This window comes from Trachypithecus francoisi, unplaced genomic scaffold (genome assembly GCF_009764315.1).
Source record: "Trachypithecus francoisi isolate TF-2019V2 unplaced genomic scaffold, Tfra_2.0 Lachesis_group20, whole genome shotgun sequence".
Classification (NCBI taxonomy): Eukaryota; Metazoa; Chordata; class Mammalia; order Primates; family Cercopithecidae; genus Trachypithecus; species Trachypithecus francoisi.
This window is the reverse complement of record NW_022681466.1, coordinates 4,616,747-4,633,476: the sequence shown is the minus strand read 5'-3', so window position 1 is coordinate 4,633,476 and position 16,730 is coordinate 4,616,747.

Sequence of the window (16,730 nt, the reverse complement as noted above, 5' to 3'; positions counted from 1 at the left end):
GTCTCTCTGTGAGGACCCGCCCTTCTTGTGATGCTGTCTGCCTGGGCAGACCCCTTCAGAGTTTGGGGACGCAGGTATCCCCAGCCGCCATCTCTTGCAGGCACTTGGTCACTTAGCTGTTCTGTGCCTCCGTCTCCTGCTCTGTAAAATGGGTATCCTGCCACTCTTAGAGGGCTGGGGCACAGAAACAGTGACAGGCCTTTTTTTGGGGGGGGAGTTTATTTTTGGTTTTTGGTTTTTTGGTGTTTTTGTGATGGAGTCTCACTCTGTCGCCCAGGCTGGAGTACAGGGGCGCGATCTCAGCTCACTGCAACCTCGGTCTCCTAGGTGCAAGCGATTCTCCTGCCTCAGGCTCCCGAGTAGCTAGGATTGCAGTTGTGTGCCACTATGCCCAGCTAATTTTTGTATTTTTAGTAGAGACAGGGTTTCACCATGTTGGCCAAGTTGGCCTCAAACTCCTGACCTCAAGTGATCCGCCTGCCTTGGCTTCCCAAAATGCTGGAATTACAGGCATGAGCCACTGTGGTGGTCGACATGGGCTTTTTATACCATTGTGATTAGGATGAGAGCAACTGTGTTCTCCCCAGTCCCCGGGTGTCCTGGTGCACGGGACTGTCACCACCAGAAAGTGGCTGGCCTGCCTGGGAGCGGGGCTGCCACCTCCTCTTTCCCCTTTTACCATTAAGCCTAGCAAATCAGCTTACAGGTGGCAGGTCCTCAGTTCAACCTCACTTCTCAGGGAAATAGAAGCACCACACCCTCATTTTCCAGATGGAGAAAGGTGATCAGAGAAGCCTCATGGCCACTTTCTCTACCACCCAGAATTCATTCAAAACTCCTGCCCTTCTCACCCCCACCACTCCTGGGCACATCAAAGCCTTGGGATATGAAGTTGGGGGGTGCGGGTCCAGTGGCCTCTTAACCCACTGCCCTGCCCCTGCCCAACCACCTCCGTCCGTCAAACCATGTTTCCCTCTTTCTGGGCAGCTTCAGAAGGGAGCCCTGGTCTGTGCAGGGCTGCCTCACTGCTTGCTGAAGGATCCGCTTGCTCTCAGGAAATCTGGGGAAATCTTGGGGATCTCAGTGTGGCTAAGTTCCTGGTGGAAACCCTGTCCTCTCCCCTGAGCATCCACAGAGAAATGTGAGTTCCCCACTCATCATCTCCCTGGGAAGGAATTAGAGGCATAATTAAAATGTCAGGTCCTTCCCTCTGTCCCTAGACAGGCTCATTTGTGTGGGAGTTATGAGCAGGGACTTCTGGCTGCCCCAAGGGAAGAAGAGAGAGGGAGGAGAGCTGAGGCCCATTGGGAGACAGGTCCCTAGGGGCTACAGTCTAGCTCAGGGATGACTGGGGAGAGGAAGGTACTGTTCAGGAGAGAGGCCCAGGCAGATGAGGAGGGGCTGTGCCTCCCAGACACCGTGCAACCTCCCAAGAGAGAGAAATTACTGCACCTACACCGACTAACCAGGGACTCTTGAAGGACCCAGAGAAGCCAGCCACCCCAAGCCCCAGAATCTGTTTCTTGACTGTTGATGGAAAAGCTCTGAGCATTCAAGACGACCCAGGGACCTGGCTTGATTCACAGCTTTAAGGAACATACCTTCTGGCTGGGGTTTCAGTGGACCCAGGAGACAAGGAGGAGATGAGCACACAGAACCAGCCAAGCCACAGAGCTCAGTCAAGATTTGCTAGGAGCCAGGCGTGGTGGCTCACACCTGTAATCCTAGCACTTTGGGAGGCTGAGGCAGGAGGATCCGTTGAGGCCAAGAATTTGAGATCAACTTGGGTAACAGCAAGACAGCATCTCTACCAAAAAATAATTTTTTTTTTTTCCCTGAGACGGAGTCTCACTCTGTCGCCCAGGCTGGAGTGCAGTGGCGTGATCTCAGCTCACTGCAACCTCCGTCTCCCAAGTTCAAGCAATTCTCCTGCCTCAGCCTCCCAAGTAGCTGGGATTATAGGCGTCCACCACCAGGCCCAGCTAATTTTTTGTATTTTTAGTAGAGACGGGGTTTCACTATCTTGGGCAGGCTGGTCTTGAACGCCTGACCTCATGATCCACCCACCTCAGCCTCCCAAAGTGCTGGGATTACAGCCGTGAGCCACTGTGCCCAGCCAATAAATAAATTTTTTATAAAAGATTTGCTGGGCAGCCTTGGGCCAGTTATTTTCTCGCTCCAATTGGCTTCAGTTTCTCCATCTTTAAAATTAAGCAGTAGCTCAGTTGTTTTCAGCTTTTTACCAGAAGCTTTGTTTGCAATGAGGTCATGCTATTTTAATTGATTTTTTTTAATTTTTTTTTTTTTTTTTTTTTTTTTGAGAATGGAATCTTGCTCTGTCACCCAGGCTGGAGTGCAGTGGTACGATCTTGGCTCACTGCAGCCTCCACCTCCCGGGTTCAAGCGATTCTCCTGCCTCAGCCTCCTGTAGCTGGGATTACAGGTATACGCCACCACACTCAGCTAATTTTTTTTTTTTGTATTTTTAGTGGAGACGGGGTTTCATCATGTTGGCCAGGCTGATCTCGAACTCTTAACCAGGTAGTCTGCCCGCCTTGGCCTCCCAAAGTGCTGGGATTACAGGCATGAGCCACCGCACCCGGCCTTTTATAATTGATTGATTATTCATTTATATATTTATTTATGAGATGAGGTCTTATGTTGCCCAGACTGGTCTCAAAATCCTAGCTTCAAGCAATCCTCCCACCTTGGCCTCTTCCCAAAGCTCTGGGATTACTGACATGAGCCACCACACCTGGCCTCAAATGAGGTCATACTTTGAACCTCTGTAGGGGATGAGCCAGAGCCTCCCTGGGTGGGTTTGGATCTGGGGGGTCCTTACTCTTTCCCCGTTGGTCTCTGAGGTTCACTTGAGAAACCCAGGGCCCTGCAGGGCACTTCTTGCCTTAAAGATGTTCTGTGAGCCCTTCTGTCTAAAGAAGGAAACAGGAACTACTTCTGGGTAGTAATTTGGTCATTTAAATGCAGATCTCAGCCACCATTTTCCAAAATGGGATGGGACCCAAAGCCTTCTGGCCCGATGGTGTCCTGGCACCAGCCCCACCACCTGCCCCAGCGGGTCCAGAGCATCTCCCTCCACGTCCCCCACGTGGATAGCGCTGTGCGCCCCTTTATTGGACACATGCCGCTCTGCACCACTGTGATAAAGGCCATACGTCTTAGCAGCTATGACCGCCATATGCTAGGCATTGTTCTTTGCATTGGCCTCAGTTCATTCTCATAACAACTCCGTGAGGTCCATGCCATTCATATCACCCCCATTTTACAGGGGAAGCAGCTAAAGGTGAAAGAACCGGCTTACCCCACAGGTCTAGGAAATGGAGGAGCTGGACGCGGAATGAGAAGGTGGGGATGGTGGCCTGGCTGGGCCAAGCAGCGCAGAGGCCCAGCTATCAGCCTTGCAGAGTGGGGCGTGCCCATCTCCCACGGGGCTTTGTGCCCAAGGGAAGTGTCGGAGGAGGCACTGGCTGCTCCAGGCCCCTGCAGCAGCAGCTGCTGGTTCCCAGAGGTCAGGCCTGTCCACCAGGTAGCCAAGGCCCTTCCCTTCCCAGGGTTGCTCTGCCCGGCCTCTGGCTCTGCTGGGCAGGACCAGGGCTCTGGGTTGGATCCCTTGCCTCTCAAGCCTGCAGCCTCGGGCCTGTGCTCCTGTCGGCATCCAGGCTACTCCTGCGTGATGTCCACCTTTGACCCCAGAGTTACACATGCCCAGCCACCCCCTTCTCTCTCCACCAAGGTGGCACCACACTCCCAGAAGAAAGTAGACCAAAGGAGTCTCAGGATCCTCAAGGTTTAGGATCTGGTTTCCACTCCCTGCTCATTTTATTTTACTTTATTTATTTATTTTATTTTTTTTAGACGGAGTCTTGCTCTGTCACCCAGGCTGGAATGCAGTGGCATGATCTGGGCCCACTGCAACCTCTCCCTTTCAGGTTCAAGCGATTCTCCTGCCTCAGCCTCCCGAGTAGGTGGGACTACAGGTGCCTGCCACCATACCCGGCTAATTTTTGTATTTTTAGTAGATAAGGGTTTTCACCATGTTAGCCAGACTTGTCTCGAACTCCTGACCTCAAGTGATCCGCCCGCCTCGGCCTCCCAAAGTGCTGAGATTACAGGCATGAGCCATCGTGCCTGGTCCCTGATCATTTTAGAGATAGGAAGGCATGCTGGGAGGACAAGAGATTGGCCAAAGTCCAGCGAGTGGAGCAGAGCAGGTGGAATTCTCCGGGCTAGCCTGGGTGCTGTGGCCTGGGAGGTGAGGGACAGGTTGAGGGGTGGCGTAAGCAGCAGACTGCGTGCAGAGCTGGGCATGGTATAGCTGCAGGGCTGGCTGGAAGATCCCTGAAGGCAGGGTGAGATGGAGGGGTGGGCCTTTCCAGGTGTGTGTGGCACTCCCCACCCCTGCCTGGCTCCCCTTGACCCTCATATGACAGACTCCCCAAGGCCCCCACTCCCTCCACACTTGGGCAGGTGCCCTTCCTAGCTGCCCTTCACCCGCAGCACTTAACATGTGCACAATCTTGCCCTGAGCCCTGAGGGTCCTGATTTAAGATGCCAGAAATAAAAGTTAGGAATGAAAATGGGAGAGCTTATCTTTATTCTTCCCCTTTCCGATCTCTTCTAGGCCCCGTGGCTTCCTGCCAACAGACAGATGGGAGACTGGGAAGAATATTTTGGTGGGAGGGGAGGGAGTGGTGCTTGCAGGCAGATGGATGCTGGCTCTGCCTCTAAAACCTGTTGCTCTAACCTACTGAGCTGCTGTTCTCCACAGAGACTCCCAGGAGAGATAGGAGGAGCCAGGGATAGCTGCCTTCCCTGGCCAGAATCCAACCCTAAATGACACTTGGCATGTTCAAAAATATTTGTCAAGGCCACAGGGTTCTGATGAATCTTGTTTTCTTTTTCTGCCCTGCTTTCTTCCAAAAAGGATTAGAGGCAGCTTACAAAAATTCATAAACTACAATAGGATAAAAATAGATCAGAGAGAAAACAACACTGGAACACATGGTACAATGAACCAAGAGGGTAGGACACAGAAATGTTCTTTGGCTGGGCCTCCACAATTCTCAAAGGTGGACTGCAAACAGGATTCTGAGCTTCCTATCAGTCAAAGCAAAGAAGGAAATCTGCCAGTTTTGAGACTCACAAAGTCCACAAGATTAAAACCAATCCCGGCCAGTCGCAGTGGCTCATGCCTGTAATTCCAGCACTTTGGGAGGCCAAGGCGGGTGGATCACATGAGGCCAGGAGTTCAAGACCAGCCTGGTCGACATGGTGAAACTCCGCTTAAAATTAGCTGGGTGTGGTGGCAGGCACCTGTAGTCCCAGCTACTCGGGAGACTGAAGCAGGGGAGTCGCCTAAGCCCGGGAGATGGAGGTTGCAGTGAGCCGAGATTGTGCCACTGCACTCCAGCCTGGGTAACAGAGCAAGATTCTGATTCAATTAAAAAACAAAACAAAACCAAAAAACCTAGAAGCAGCTCAGCTATTTCTGTTACTAAAGTCTGAGAGGAATTCTCACAGGATCTTTGAAGGGATGAGGAGTGGTGTCCCAAGCAACACCGTCAACAACAGTCTTTTTTTGTTTTAGAGACAGAGTCTTGTTCTGTCACTCAGGCTGGAGTGCAGTGGCACTATCATAGCTCACTCACTGTAGCCTCAAACTCCTGGGCTTGAGGGAGCCTCCTGCCTCAGTCTCTGAGTAGCTGGAACTATAGGCATGCCACCATGCCCAGTTAATTTTTTATTGTTTGTGTTTTTTGAGATAGAGTCTGCTGCATCACCCAGGCTAGAGTGCAGTGGTACAATCTCAGCTCACTGCATCCTCCACCTCTGAGGCTCAAGCAATTCCCCTGCCTCAGCCTCCCGAGTAGCTGGGAACACAGGTGTTTGCCACCACACCTGACTAATTTTTGGGGGGTTTTGGTTGTTTTTGTTTTGTTTTGTTTTTCTGAGACAGAGTCTGGCTCTGTTGCCCAGGCTGGAGTATAGTAGAATGATCTTGACTCGCTGCAACCTCAAAGGTCATGGGGGATAGGTGCTCCCTGAAGAAGTGGCATTTAAATCAGACTCAGAGGATGAGGAGTCCCGGCAGTGAAGGGCAGGGACAAGCATGTTTAGAGAATCAAAGATTCACTTAGCTTTTGGCCTGAGCGTCTGGGCAGTTTCACTCTTTCTGAGCAGGAAAGACTGAGGGAAGAATGGATTTGGGGGAGTTTGAGTTTGATCTCAGATACATGGAGACTGATTCAAATGGAAATGGCAGGCTGTTGTGAAGCGAGTGTTATGGACCAAATGTTTGTGTCCTCTCAAAACTCACACATGGAAGCCTTAATCCCAATGTGATGGTATTAGGAGTTGGAGGTCTTTGGGAAGTGATTAGGTTTAGGTGAGGTCCTGAGGGTGGAGACCCCATGATGGAATCAGTGTCTTTGTAAGAAGAGAATGAGGCCAGCATTCAGTCTCTCCTCACCTTGTAAGGACACCTTGATCTTGGACTTCCTAGAACTAGGAGAAATAAGGGTCATTCCTTTTTTTTTTTTTTTTTTTTTTTTTTGGAGTTTTGCTTTGTTGCCAAGACTGGAATGCAATGGCAACATCTCAGCTCACTGCAACCTCCACCTCCTGGGTTCAAGTGATTCTCCTGCCTCGGCCTCCCAAGTAGCTGGGATTACAGACATGTGACAATATGCCCAGCTAATTTTTGTATTTTTAGTAGAGATGGGGTTTCGCTGTGTTGGCTGGGCTGGTCTCGAACTCCTGATCTCAGGTGATCCACCTGCCCCAGTCTCCCAAAGTGCTGGGATTACAGGTGTGAGCCACCTTGCTCAGCCAAATGTCTGTTGCTTAAATCACTGTGTACAGTATTTTATTACAGCAGCCCGAGCTGACTAAGACAAGGAGCAACTGTCTCCTTGTCTGCAGAAAACACCTCCAGGAGAGGGAGCCGTCAGGTGAGAACATGGAATCCAAAGCCTCACCAAGAGGAGAGAGCAAAGACAGCACCGAGTCTGATGAGCCCCCGACCGGAGGGAAGGTCAGGATGTTGGTGGTGGGGGGAACTTGGTCTGCCATGCTCTACTGAGTCTCCCTCCAGCACCCCCTCCAGGGTCAGGGCAGTTTATCCAGGCGGCGGGTGAGTGGGGGCCACGCTCTGCCTGCCACTCCCGCTGCCCACACTCGCCGGGCTTTGTGCACAGAGTGGGTACAATTGACTCCTTGTCGATAGTTGGGCCCTGGAGAGTTTTTCCATCGTACTCTGTCCGCCTCGTGACCCAAGAATTATTTAGAGATAACAGACCAGAGGGCAGTCTGTGGTGATGAAAATAGAGTCTTTCTTCCACAGTCAATTGACCCAAAGACAGATCAAACTTGTGACCTTGGACCCATCATCCATCAAAGTGAGCACCCCGGGTCATGGCTGGGAGAATTAATCCAACACAGTGTCCACGGTCAGCGGGTGGGTCCCTGCCCTGCCCTGCCCCTATAGAAACTTCCCTCTCCCCTCCTCCACATGGGGGTGGGGGGGTCATGCGTTCCCAGGGGAACACAGGACCGTCCGTCAGGGCATAGGAATAAATATTAAAACTTTGTTGATAATTGTGGTTCATCTTGACCTTCTGCATTTTTCCCGTTTTACAAAGTAAAGAATAAAGCAGGACTGGGAGGAAGGATACCTCCTTTCTTGGAGCTGCTTTACTTTTTTTTTTCTTTTCTTTTCTTTTTTTTTTTTTTTTTGGAGAAGGAGTTTTGCTCTTGTTGCCCTGTCTGGAGTACAATGGCGCAGTCTCAGCTCACTACAACCTCCACCTCCCGGGTTCGACCGATTCTCCTGCCTCAGCCTCCCGAGTAGCTAGGATTATAGGCATGTGCCACCACGCCTGGCTCATTTTTGTATTTTTAGTAGAGACAGGGTTTCACCATGTTTGTCAGGCTGTTCTTGAACTCCTGACCTCAGGTGATGCGCCTTCCTTGACCTCCCAAAGTGCTGGGATTACAGGTATGAGCCACCGTACCCGACCACTTCTTTCTTTTTTGTTTGTTTTTGTTTGTTTTTGAGACGGAGTCTCGCTCTGGCCCAGGCTGGAGTACAATGGTATGATCTTGGCTCACTGCAACCCCCACTTCCCAGGTTCCAGTGATTCTCCTGCCTCAGCCTCCCGAGTAGCTGGGATTACAGGCGCCCGCTACCACACCACACCTGGCTCGTTTTTGTATTTTTAGTAGAGATGGGGTTTCACCATGTAAGCCAGGCTGTTCACAAACTCCTAACCTCAAGTGATCCACCAGCCTCGGCCTCCCAAACTGCTGGGATTACAGGTGTAAGCCACCGTGCCCCGCCTGGAGCTGCTTTTCAGCCAATTCTAGATTCTGGCACTTGGGCTGCCAGATGTCCTTCTTTCACGCCTTCTCCAGAGAGTGGCCCCAGGACTTTGCAGCCTTTCTAAAATGCAAATCCGACCAGTGCAGTGACTCACTGCTGGAGTTATTCTAAACCTTTGTAATCCCAGCCCTTTGGGAGGCTGAGGCGAGAGGATCACTTGAGGTCAGGAGTTTGAGACCAGCCTGGCCAACATGGTGAAACTTCATCTCTGCTAAAAATACAAAAATTAGCTGGGCATGGTAGAACACACCCATAATTCCAGCTACTCCGGAGGCTGAGGCAGGAGAATCGATTGAACCCAGGAGGTGGAGGTTGTGGTGAGCAATACTGCATTACTGCATGCCAGTCTGGATGACAGAGAGACTCCATCTCAAAAATAAAAAATAAAATAAAAATGCAAATTTCAGTGCAGCCGGGCGTGGTGGCTCACGCCTGTAATCCCAGCACTGAGGGAGGCTGAAGCGGGTGGATCACGAGGTCAGGAGACCATCACCGTGTTAGACCATCCTGTCTAATATGGTGAAACCCCGTCTCTACTAAAAATACAAAAAAAAAAAAAAAATTAGCCAGGCGTGGTGGCAGGTGCCTGTAGTCCCAGCTACTTGGGAGGCTGAGGCAGGAGAATGGCATGAAACCAGAAGGCGGCGCTTGCAGTGAGCCAAGATCACGCCACTGAGCTCCAGCCTGGGCGGTGGACTCTGACTCCGTCTCCGTCTCAAAAAAAAAAAAAAAAAAAAAAAAATTGCAAATTTCACCAACATCATAAAGTGGGCTCTTCAGTGACTCCTCAAGGCCTCGGGATAGAGGCCCTTCCCAAGCCTGGACCTCCCAGTCCCTTGAGCCTCCCCCAGCAGCCAGTGTGCCAGATCTGGTCCTACAAGAACCAGAAGTGATTTCCTAAATGCCTGGCGGCGGCTGGAACATTATCCCCCTTCTGCCTTGACAAGACTCTACCTGTCTCTGCCTTTATTTCACTTCCTCCCAGAAGCCTTCCTGCAACACCTAAGTGACAGCTCAGCAGCCTTGTAGTAGCTCTGCCAGTGCCTTCTGATGCCACTGCCTGCTTATAGGTTATGTTACTCTCTATACTAGTTTCCTTATTGTTGCTGTAACAAATTACCACAAATTGGCCAGGTACAGTGGCTCATGCCTGGACTCCCAGCATTTTGGGAGGCTGAAGTGGGCAGATCACTTGAGGTCAGGAATTCAAGAACAGCCTGGCCAACATGGAAAGATCCCATCTCTACTAAAAAACAATACAAAAATTAGCCAGGTGTGGTGGTGCATGCCTGTCATCCCAGCTACTCGGGTGGCTGAAGTGCAAGAATCGCTGGAATCCAGGAGGTGGAGGTTGCAATGAGCCGAGATGGCGCCACTGCACTCCAGCCCTGGTGACAGAGGGAAACTCTGTCTCAAAACAAAACAAAACAAACAAACAGAAAACACAAATTGCCACAAATCTGGTAGCTTAAAACAGCACTGTTTTTTTTTGAGACAGGGTCTGGCTCTGTTGCCCAGGCTGGAGTGCAGTGGTACAATCTTAGCTCACTGCAACCTCCATCTCCTGGGCCCAAGCCAACCTCTCATCTCAGCCTCTTGAGTAGCTGGGACTACAGGTGCAGGCCACCACGTCCAGCTGATTTTTGTAGAGATGGGGTCTCACTATGTTGCACAGGCTGGTCTCAAACTCCTGAGCTCAAGCAATCCATCCTCCTCAGCCTCCCAAAGTCCTAGGATTATAGGCGTGAGCCACCATGCCTGGCCCACAAATGTAATCTCTCACATTTTTAAAGGTCAGAAGACCCAGACGGCTTTCACTGAGCTAAAAATCAAGCTAAAATCAAGCTAAAATCCTTCTGCAAGTTTGAGGGGAGAATCTGTCTTTTCCACTTCTAGAGGCCACCTGCGTTCCTTGACTCATGGCCCCTTCCTCCAGCTTCAAAGCCAGCAGTGCAGCATCTTCACATCTCTCTCTGTTTTCCTCTCTTCCTCTGTGTCTCTCCCTTCCTCTGACCCTCCTGCCTCCTTCTCATAAGGATCCTTGTGGTGCTGTTGGGCCCAAGATAATCCAGAATAATCTTCCCATCTCAAGATTCTTAACTTAATTGCATCAGCAAGGTCCCTTTTGCCTTGTAAGGTAACACATCCACAGTTTCTGGAAATTAGGATGTGGGCCTCTTTGGATGGGAGCACATTATTCTACCGAGTGCAATCTCCTAGGCAAATGGCCGTGTCTTGTTTGTTCTGTGTCTTCCAGAGACAGCAGCAGTTAAAAAATACTTTTGAGTGAGTAAGTGAGTGAATGAGTGAGTGACTGAGTGAATGAGTGAGTCAGTGAGTGAATGAGTGAGTGAGTCAGTGAGTGAATGGGTGAATGAGTGAGTGAGTGAGTGAATGGGTGAGTGAGTGAGTGAATGAGTGAGTGAGTGAATGAATGAATGAGTGAGTGAGTGAATGGGTAAATGAGTGAGTGAATAAGTGAGTGAATGAGTGAATGAGTGAGTGAGTGAATAAGTGAGTGATAAATGAGTGAATGAGTGAGTGAACAAGTGAGTGAATAAATGAGTGAATGAGTGAGTGAGTGAATGAGTGAGTGAGTGAATGAGTGAATGAGTGAGTGAATGAGTGAGTGAATGGGTGAATGAATGAATGAGTGAGTGAGTGAATCAGTAAGTAAGTGAGTGAATAAGTGAGTGAATGAGTGAGTGAATAAGTGAGTGAAGGAGTGAGTGAGTGAGCTCCCCAGAGGGGGAAGGGTAAGAGCCAGACATGGGAAGCTGGAGGACTGTGGTTAAGTAGGAGAAGATCTGAGTGTGACCCAAGCTGCCCCACCTGCCACCTCTGCCCATTCAGTTTTGCCAACACACAGGGCCTGCAGCTGCAGGTGACTGGCTCCTTTCTCACAGGGCATGGGGGGCAGGGGCTGAAGCCTGTGGAGTTTCCCTCTGAGCCCAGGGAGACATTGGGCAGCCTCTGCTCAGCCTGGAGAGGCTCTGGGCACAGAACCCCAGGCAGGGCAGAGGATGACCTAAAGACCAAGTGAGGACACATCATGGCAACAGTGGACAGGGAATGCTATCCGCACACCACTTTGACCAGGGCTGACTCCTTAAGCCCAAAATGTCCTATTTCCTTGATGTTTGGACCAAAAGTAGAATCTGCATCCTACCTACTCACAGGGACAAGCAAAGACTCAGTAGCTGTCTTGGGCCTCGGGGGTCTGGGTGGTCTTCCCAGCCCAGGGAGGAGCTGTCTCCCACGCTTAGCTTGGTAGGCTGGAAGGAGCTGGCTTTGGGGCCATGCGGACTGAGCTTGTGGCCTTTAGGAAGCACATCTAAGCCTTTAGCCTCAGCTTTTTTCGATTGTAGAAGAGAAATAATAATAGCTCTCTTTGCAAGGTTTTGTGGGAATTAGAGAGAATACAATGTAAACAGTGAACCTAAACCAATTAAGTCCTAGCAACTGGTAGCAAAGGTTGGATTCTAGGCCCCCATTCCCACATCTACTGGCTGTATAAGCTTAGGCAATGGTTTTGCTTCTGGGCCTTGGTTTCCTTACCTATAAAATTGGTAGAGCAGCTCGGAAGTTTGCCATGAGAATGACAGGAGCCTTGAATGAGAAGTGTGGGTGGTTCATTAGTCCTGTGGCTATTTCCAAGCCCCAAGGGAAAGTAGATGCATTTCCCTGGGTGCAGGTGCTAGAACTGATGGACTCCTAGAGACTGAGTTCCTGCACAATGACAGAGCAGGACCGTCCTGGCTGCAGGGCCTCCCTGCCCTGCACTTCAAGTGGCCACTGTGAAGCCAACAGCTGTCCCCTCCAAGTGGCATTCTTGGGGCACAAAGGGCGGTGGAGAGAGCAGGGCACACTGGCTCATTGTCCCTGGGACTGAGCAGCAGCGGGTGAGGGGCATCCCTTCTGACCTCCAGCCCCTCCCAACCCCGTGGCTATTTGGCTGCCAGGACTTCACTGCCGGATCTTACAGTATCCCCCAGCAGCACCTGAACCATCACAGGACCCCTTCCCCCATGGCATCTTTTACCAGGGGCCCTTAGGAATAATGCATTTTAAGAAGGGATAGGTCCAAGTGCGGTGGCTCACACCTTTAATCCCAGCACTTTGGGAGGCCGAGGTGGGCGGATCACTTGAGGTCAGGAGTTCGAGACCAGCCTGGCCAACATGGTGACACTCTGTCTCTACTAAAAATAAAAAAAGTAGCCGGGCATGGTGGCAATCGCCTGTAATCCCAGCTACTTGGGAGGCTGAAGCAGGAGAATCGCTTGAACGCGGGAGGCAGAGGTTGCAGTGAGCCGAGATTTCGCCACCGTACTCCAACCTGCGCAACAGAGCGAAACTCTGTCTCAAAAATAACAACAACAAAAACCACCCCTGTGTTAGGCACCCACGTGTACTTTCACTGATCCTTAATCCTCCGGGGACATAGTGTGCACTGATCCCATTTTACTGATGCAGAATCTGGGGTTTAGAGAGGCGATTAAATGCCTGACCCAGGAAATAGACTGGTAGCTGACAAAGGCTGGATTTGAACTCTGGCCTGCCTGACACCCCTGTCTGCACTTCACCATAAAGGCAGGGCGCTCAGTGGAGAGGAAGGCAGGTATTCCAGATAAAAGAAAGGTAGGCATGGCCATGATCTGCCCAGCGAAGCACTGGCTGCCATTGATTCCAGGCCAGGGGCACGGGCATGATGACCTTGCCAGGCCCTGCAGCCAGAGAATTCCAAAGCTCCCCCCACCTCCACCCACGCTTTTCAGAGCAGAGTATTAATAAAGGGGAAGGAGCTGGATGATGACAATTCAGGAAATTTGCAGCCGGAGCTAAATGACAGCCTCATAATGATGGTGATTAAAAATTCACGCTTCTTGTTTCTACAGCGATTTGAGTGTCCACTTAGCACCATGAATCAATTAATAAACAAAAACACAAGGGCTAGGGATAAGCTCCAGGGCACAGAAGAGGGGGTTGTGAGGTTTCAGAGGGGACATCCCAGGGCTGGGGCACTGCTTTTTGTTGTTGTACAGTGAGGACACTGGTTCACTTCAAGAGTCATGAGGTGAGGCAGCTCCCCCCGCCTCAGCGAAGCTTAACGATCAGTCAGCTTCTCTGGGTGTCTGTTTGCTCATCTGTAAAAGGGGTGAGGTTGGCCAGGCACAGTGGCTCACGCCTGTAATCCCAGCACTTTGGGAGGCCGAGGCAGGTGGATCACCTGAGATCAGGCGTTCGAGACCAGCCAGGCCAACATGGAGAAACCCCATTTCTACTAAAAATATACAATTAGCCGGGTGTGGTGGCGCATGCCTGTAATCCCAGCTACTTGGGACGCTGAGGCAGGAGAATTGTTTGAACTTGGGAGGCAGAGGTTGCAGTGAGCCAAGATTGTGCCACTGCACTCCAGCCTGGGCAACAAGTGCAAAACTCAGTCTCAAAAAAAAAAAAAAAGAAAAGAAAAAAAAGGGTGGGATCTTCCAAAACTAAATTTTTTTCTTTCTGTTGGACAGGGTCTTACTCTGTCACCCAGGCTGGAGTGCAGTGGTGCAATCATGGCTCACTACAGCCTTGACCTCCCAGGCTCGAGGGACCCTTTTGCCTCTGCCTCCTGAGTAGCAGCTGGGACTACAGGCATGTGCCACCATGACTAGCTAATTTTTAAATTTTTTGTAGAGATGGAGTCTCACCATGTTGCCCAGACTGGTCTCGAACTCCTGGGCTCCAGTGAGCTTCCAGCCTTGGCCTCCCAAAGGGTTAGGATTACAGGCATGAGCCACCTCGCCCAGCCTTGAACCTGAATGCCAAGTGAGAAGGTCTATTCATTTCCTAGAGCTGCTGTCAGAAATTGCCACAAACGGTGGCTGAATACAATAGGAATTCATTCTCTCCCATTCTGGAGGCTGGAAGCCCGAGGTCAAGATATAGGTAGGGTTGGTTCCTTCTAGAGGCTCTGAGGGAGAGAATCCCACCTCTCTCTCCTGGCTTCTGGTGGAGACAGCAATCTTTGGCCATCCATGGAAGCTGGGTCACCCCAGTCTCCACCTCTGTCTCCCCATGGCCTTCTCTGTGTTCCCTCTGTGTCTGTGTCTCAATGATCCCTCCCCTTTCTTTCATAATCACACCAGTCATTGGGTTTAGGGATCACCCTAATTCCGGGATGTCCTATCTTGAGATCCTTACCTGAATGACACCTGCAAAGACCCTGCTTCCAAAGAAGTTCATGTTCACAGGTACCAGGGGTTAGGACTTTGATTTGTTTTAGTTTTTCAAATTATTTTTAAATTTTTATTTATTTATTTTTTTGAGATGGAGTCTAGCTCTGTCGCCCAGGCTGGAGTGCAATGGTGCAATCTTGGCTCTCTGCAACCTCCACCTCCTGGGTTCAAGTGATTCTCCTGACTTAGCCTCCCAAGTAGGTGGGACCACAGGTGCTTGCCACCATGCCCTGATAATTTTTTTTTTTTTTTTTTAGACAAGAGTTTTGCTCTTGTTGCCCAGACTGGAGTACAATGGTGTGATCTCGGCTCACCTCAACCTCTACCTCCCGGGTTCCAGCAATTCTCCTGCCTCAGCCTCCCAAGTAGCTGGGATTACAGGTGTGCACCACCATGCCTGGCTAATTTTGTATTTTTAGTAGAGACGGGGTTTCTCCATGTTGATCAGGCTGGTCTCAAACTCCCAACCTCAGATGATCCGCCCACCTTGGCTTCCCAAAGTGCTGGGATTACAGGCGTGAGCCACTGTGCCCAGACAATTTTTTGTATTTTTAATAGAGACGGGGTTTCACCATGTTGGCCAGGATGGTATTGAATTCCTGACCTCAGTTGATCCATCCATCTTGGCCTCCCAAAGTTCTTGGGATTACAGACATGAGTGAGCCAACATGCCTGGTCTTTTTTTTTTCTTTGAAAAAAGGGTCGGCCGGGCGTGGTGGCTCAAGCCTGTAATCCCAGCAGTTTGGGAGGCCGAGACGGGCAGATCACGAGGTCAGGAGATCGAGACCATCCTGGCTAACACAGTGAAACCCCGTCTCTACTAAAAATACAAAAAACTAGCCGGGCGAGGTGGCGGGCGCCTGTAGTCCCAGCTACTCCGGAGGCTGAGGCGGGAGAATGGCGTGAACCCGGGAGGCGGCGCTTGCAGTGAGCTGAGATCCGGCCACTGCACTCCAGCCCGGGCAACAGAGCGAGACTCCGTCTCAAAAAAAAAAAAAAAAAAGAAAAAAGGGTCTTGCTGTCACCCAGGCTGGAGTGCAGTGGTGCAGTCATGGCTCACTGCAGCCTCAACCTCCTGGACTCAAGTAATCCTCCTGCCTCAGCCTCCCAAGTAACTGGAACTACAGGCATGCACCACCATGCCCACCTAATAATGTTTTGATTTTTTGTAGAGATGGGAGTCCTGCTTTGTTGCCCATGCTGGTCTTGCACTCCTGGGCTCAAGCTATCCTCCCACCTTGGCCTCTGAAAATGCTGGGATTACAAGTGTGAGCCACTGCACCTGGCCTGGACCTAGACTTTTTGGGCAGCCAGTTCGATTTACTGCAGAAAGTATTTTGAATAAGCAAAAACTATGAATGCAAGCCCCGTTGTCTGTGTGTCAAACTAATGATGACCCACTGGGAGAAGGGATTTCATCCATGTGACACCCACCACACACCTCTGCTGGCCAGGCACCTAGAGGTGGGATGGGAAGCCCTGGTGGAGGAGGAGAGAAGCTGGGGTGATGGAGGGAGAAGTCTTAGCCAAGAGTCTCTTTCGTGTTCATCCCTCATCAATTAACTCTTGCAGGTCACCAGAGTAGCAGAAAGCTCTTTGGGCTGTATCTCCAGGGCTCTCATGATTTTAAAAAATCATCCCCAGGCTGGGCGCGGTGGCTCATTCCTGCAATCCCAGCACTTTGGGAGGATGAGGCAGGCAGATCACCTGAGGTCAGGAGTTCGAGACCAGCCTGGCCAATATGGTGAAACCTTGTCTCTACTAAAAGTACAAAAGTTAGCTGGGTGTGGTGGTGTGGGCCTATAATCTCAGCTACTCGGGAGGCTGAGGCAGGAGAATTGCTTGAACTCAGGAGGCAGAGGTTGCAGTGAGCCAAGATCACACCATTGCACTCCAGCCTGGGCAACAGAACAAGAGTCCGTCTCAAAAAAAAACAAAAAGAAAAAAAATGCATCCTCTAAGCAGCCCCCGTCCAGTCTTCCCCTGACCATCCCTCAGAGAGCCATGCACAGTTTTCAGAGCCCTGCGGTGGCTCTGCTACCTTCATGATCACTCCCCCAAAAAGCTGGTCCCAGCAGGCCTTCCAGAGTTGGGTCCCTTCTCAG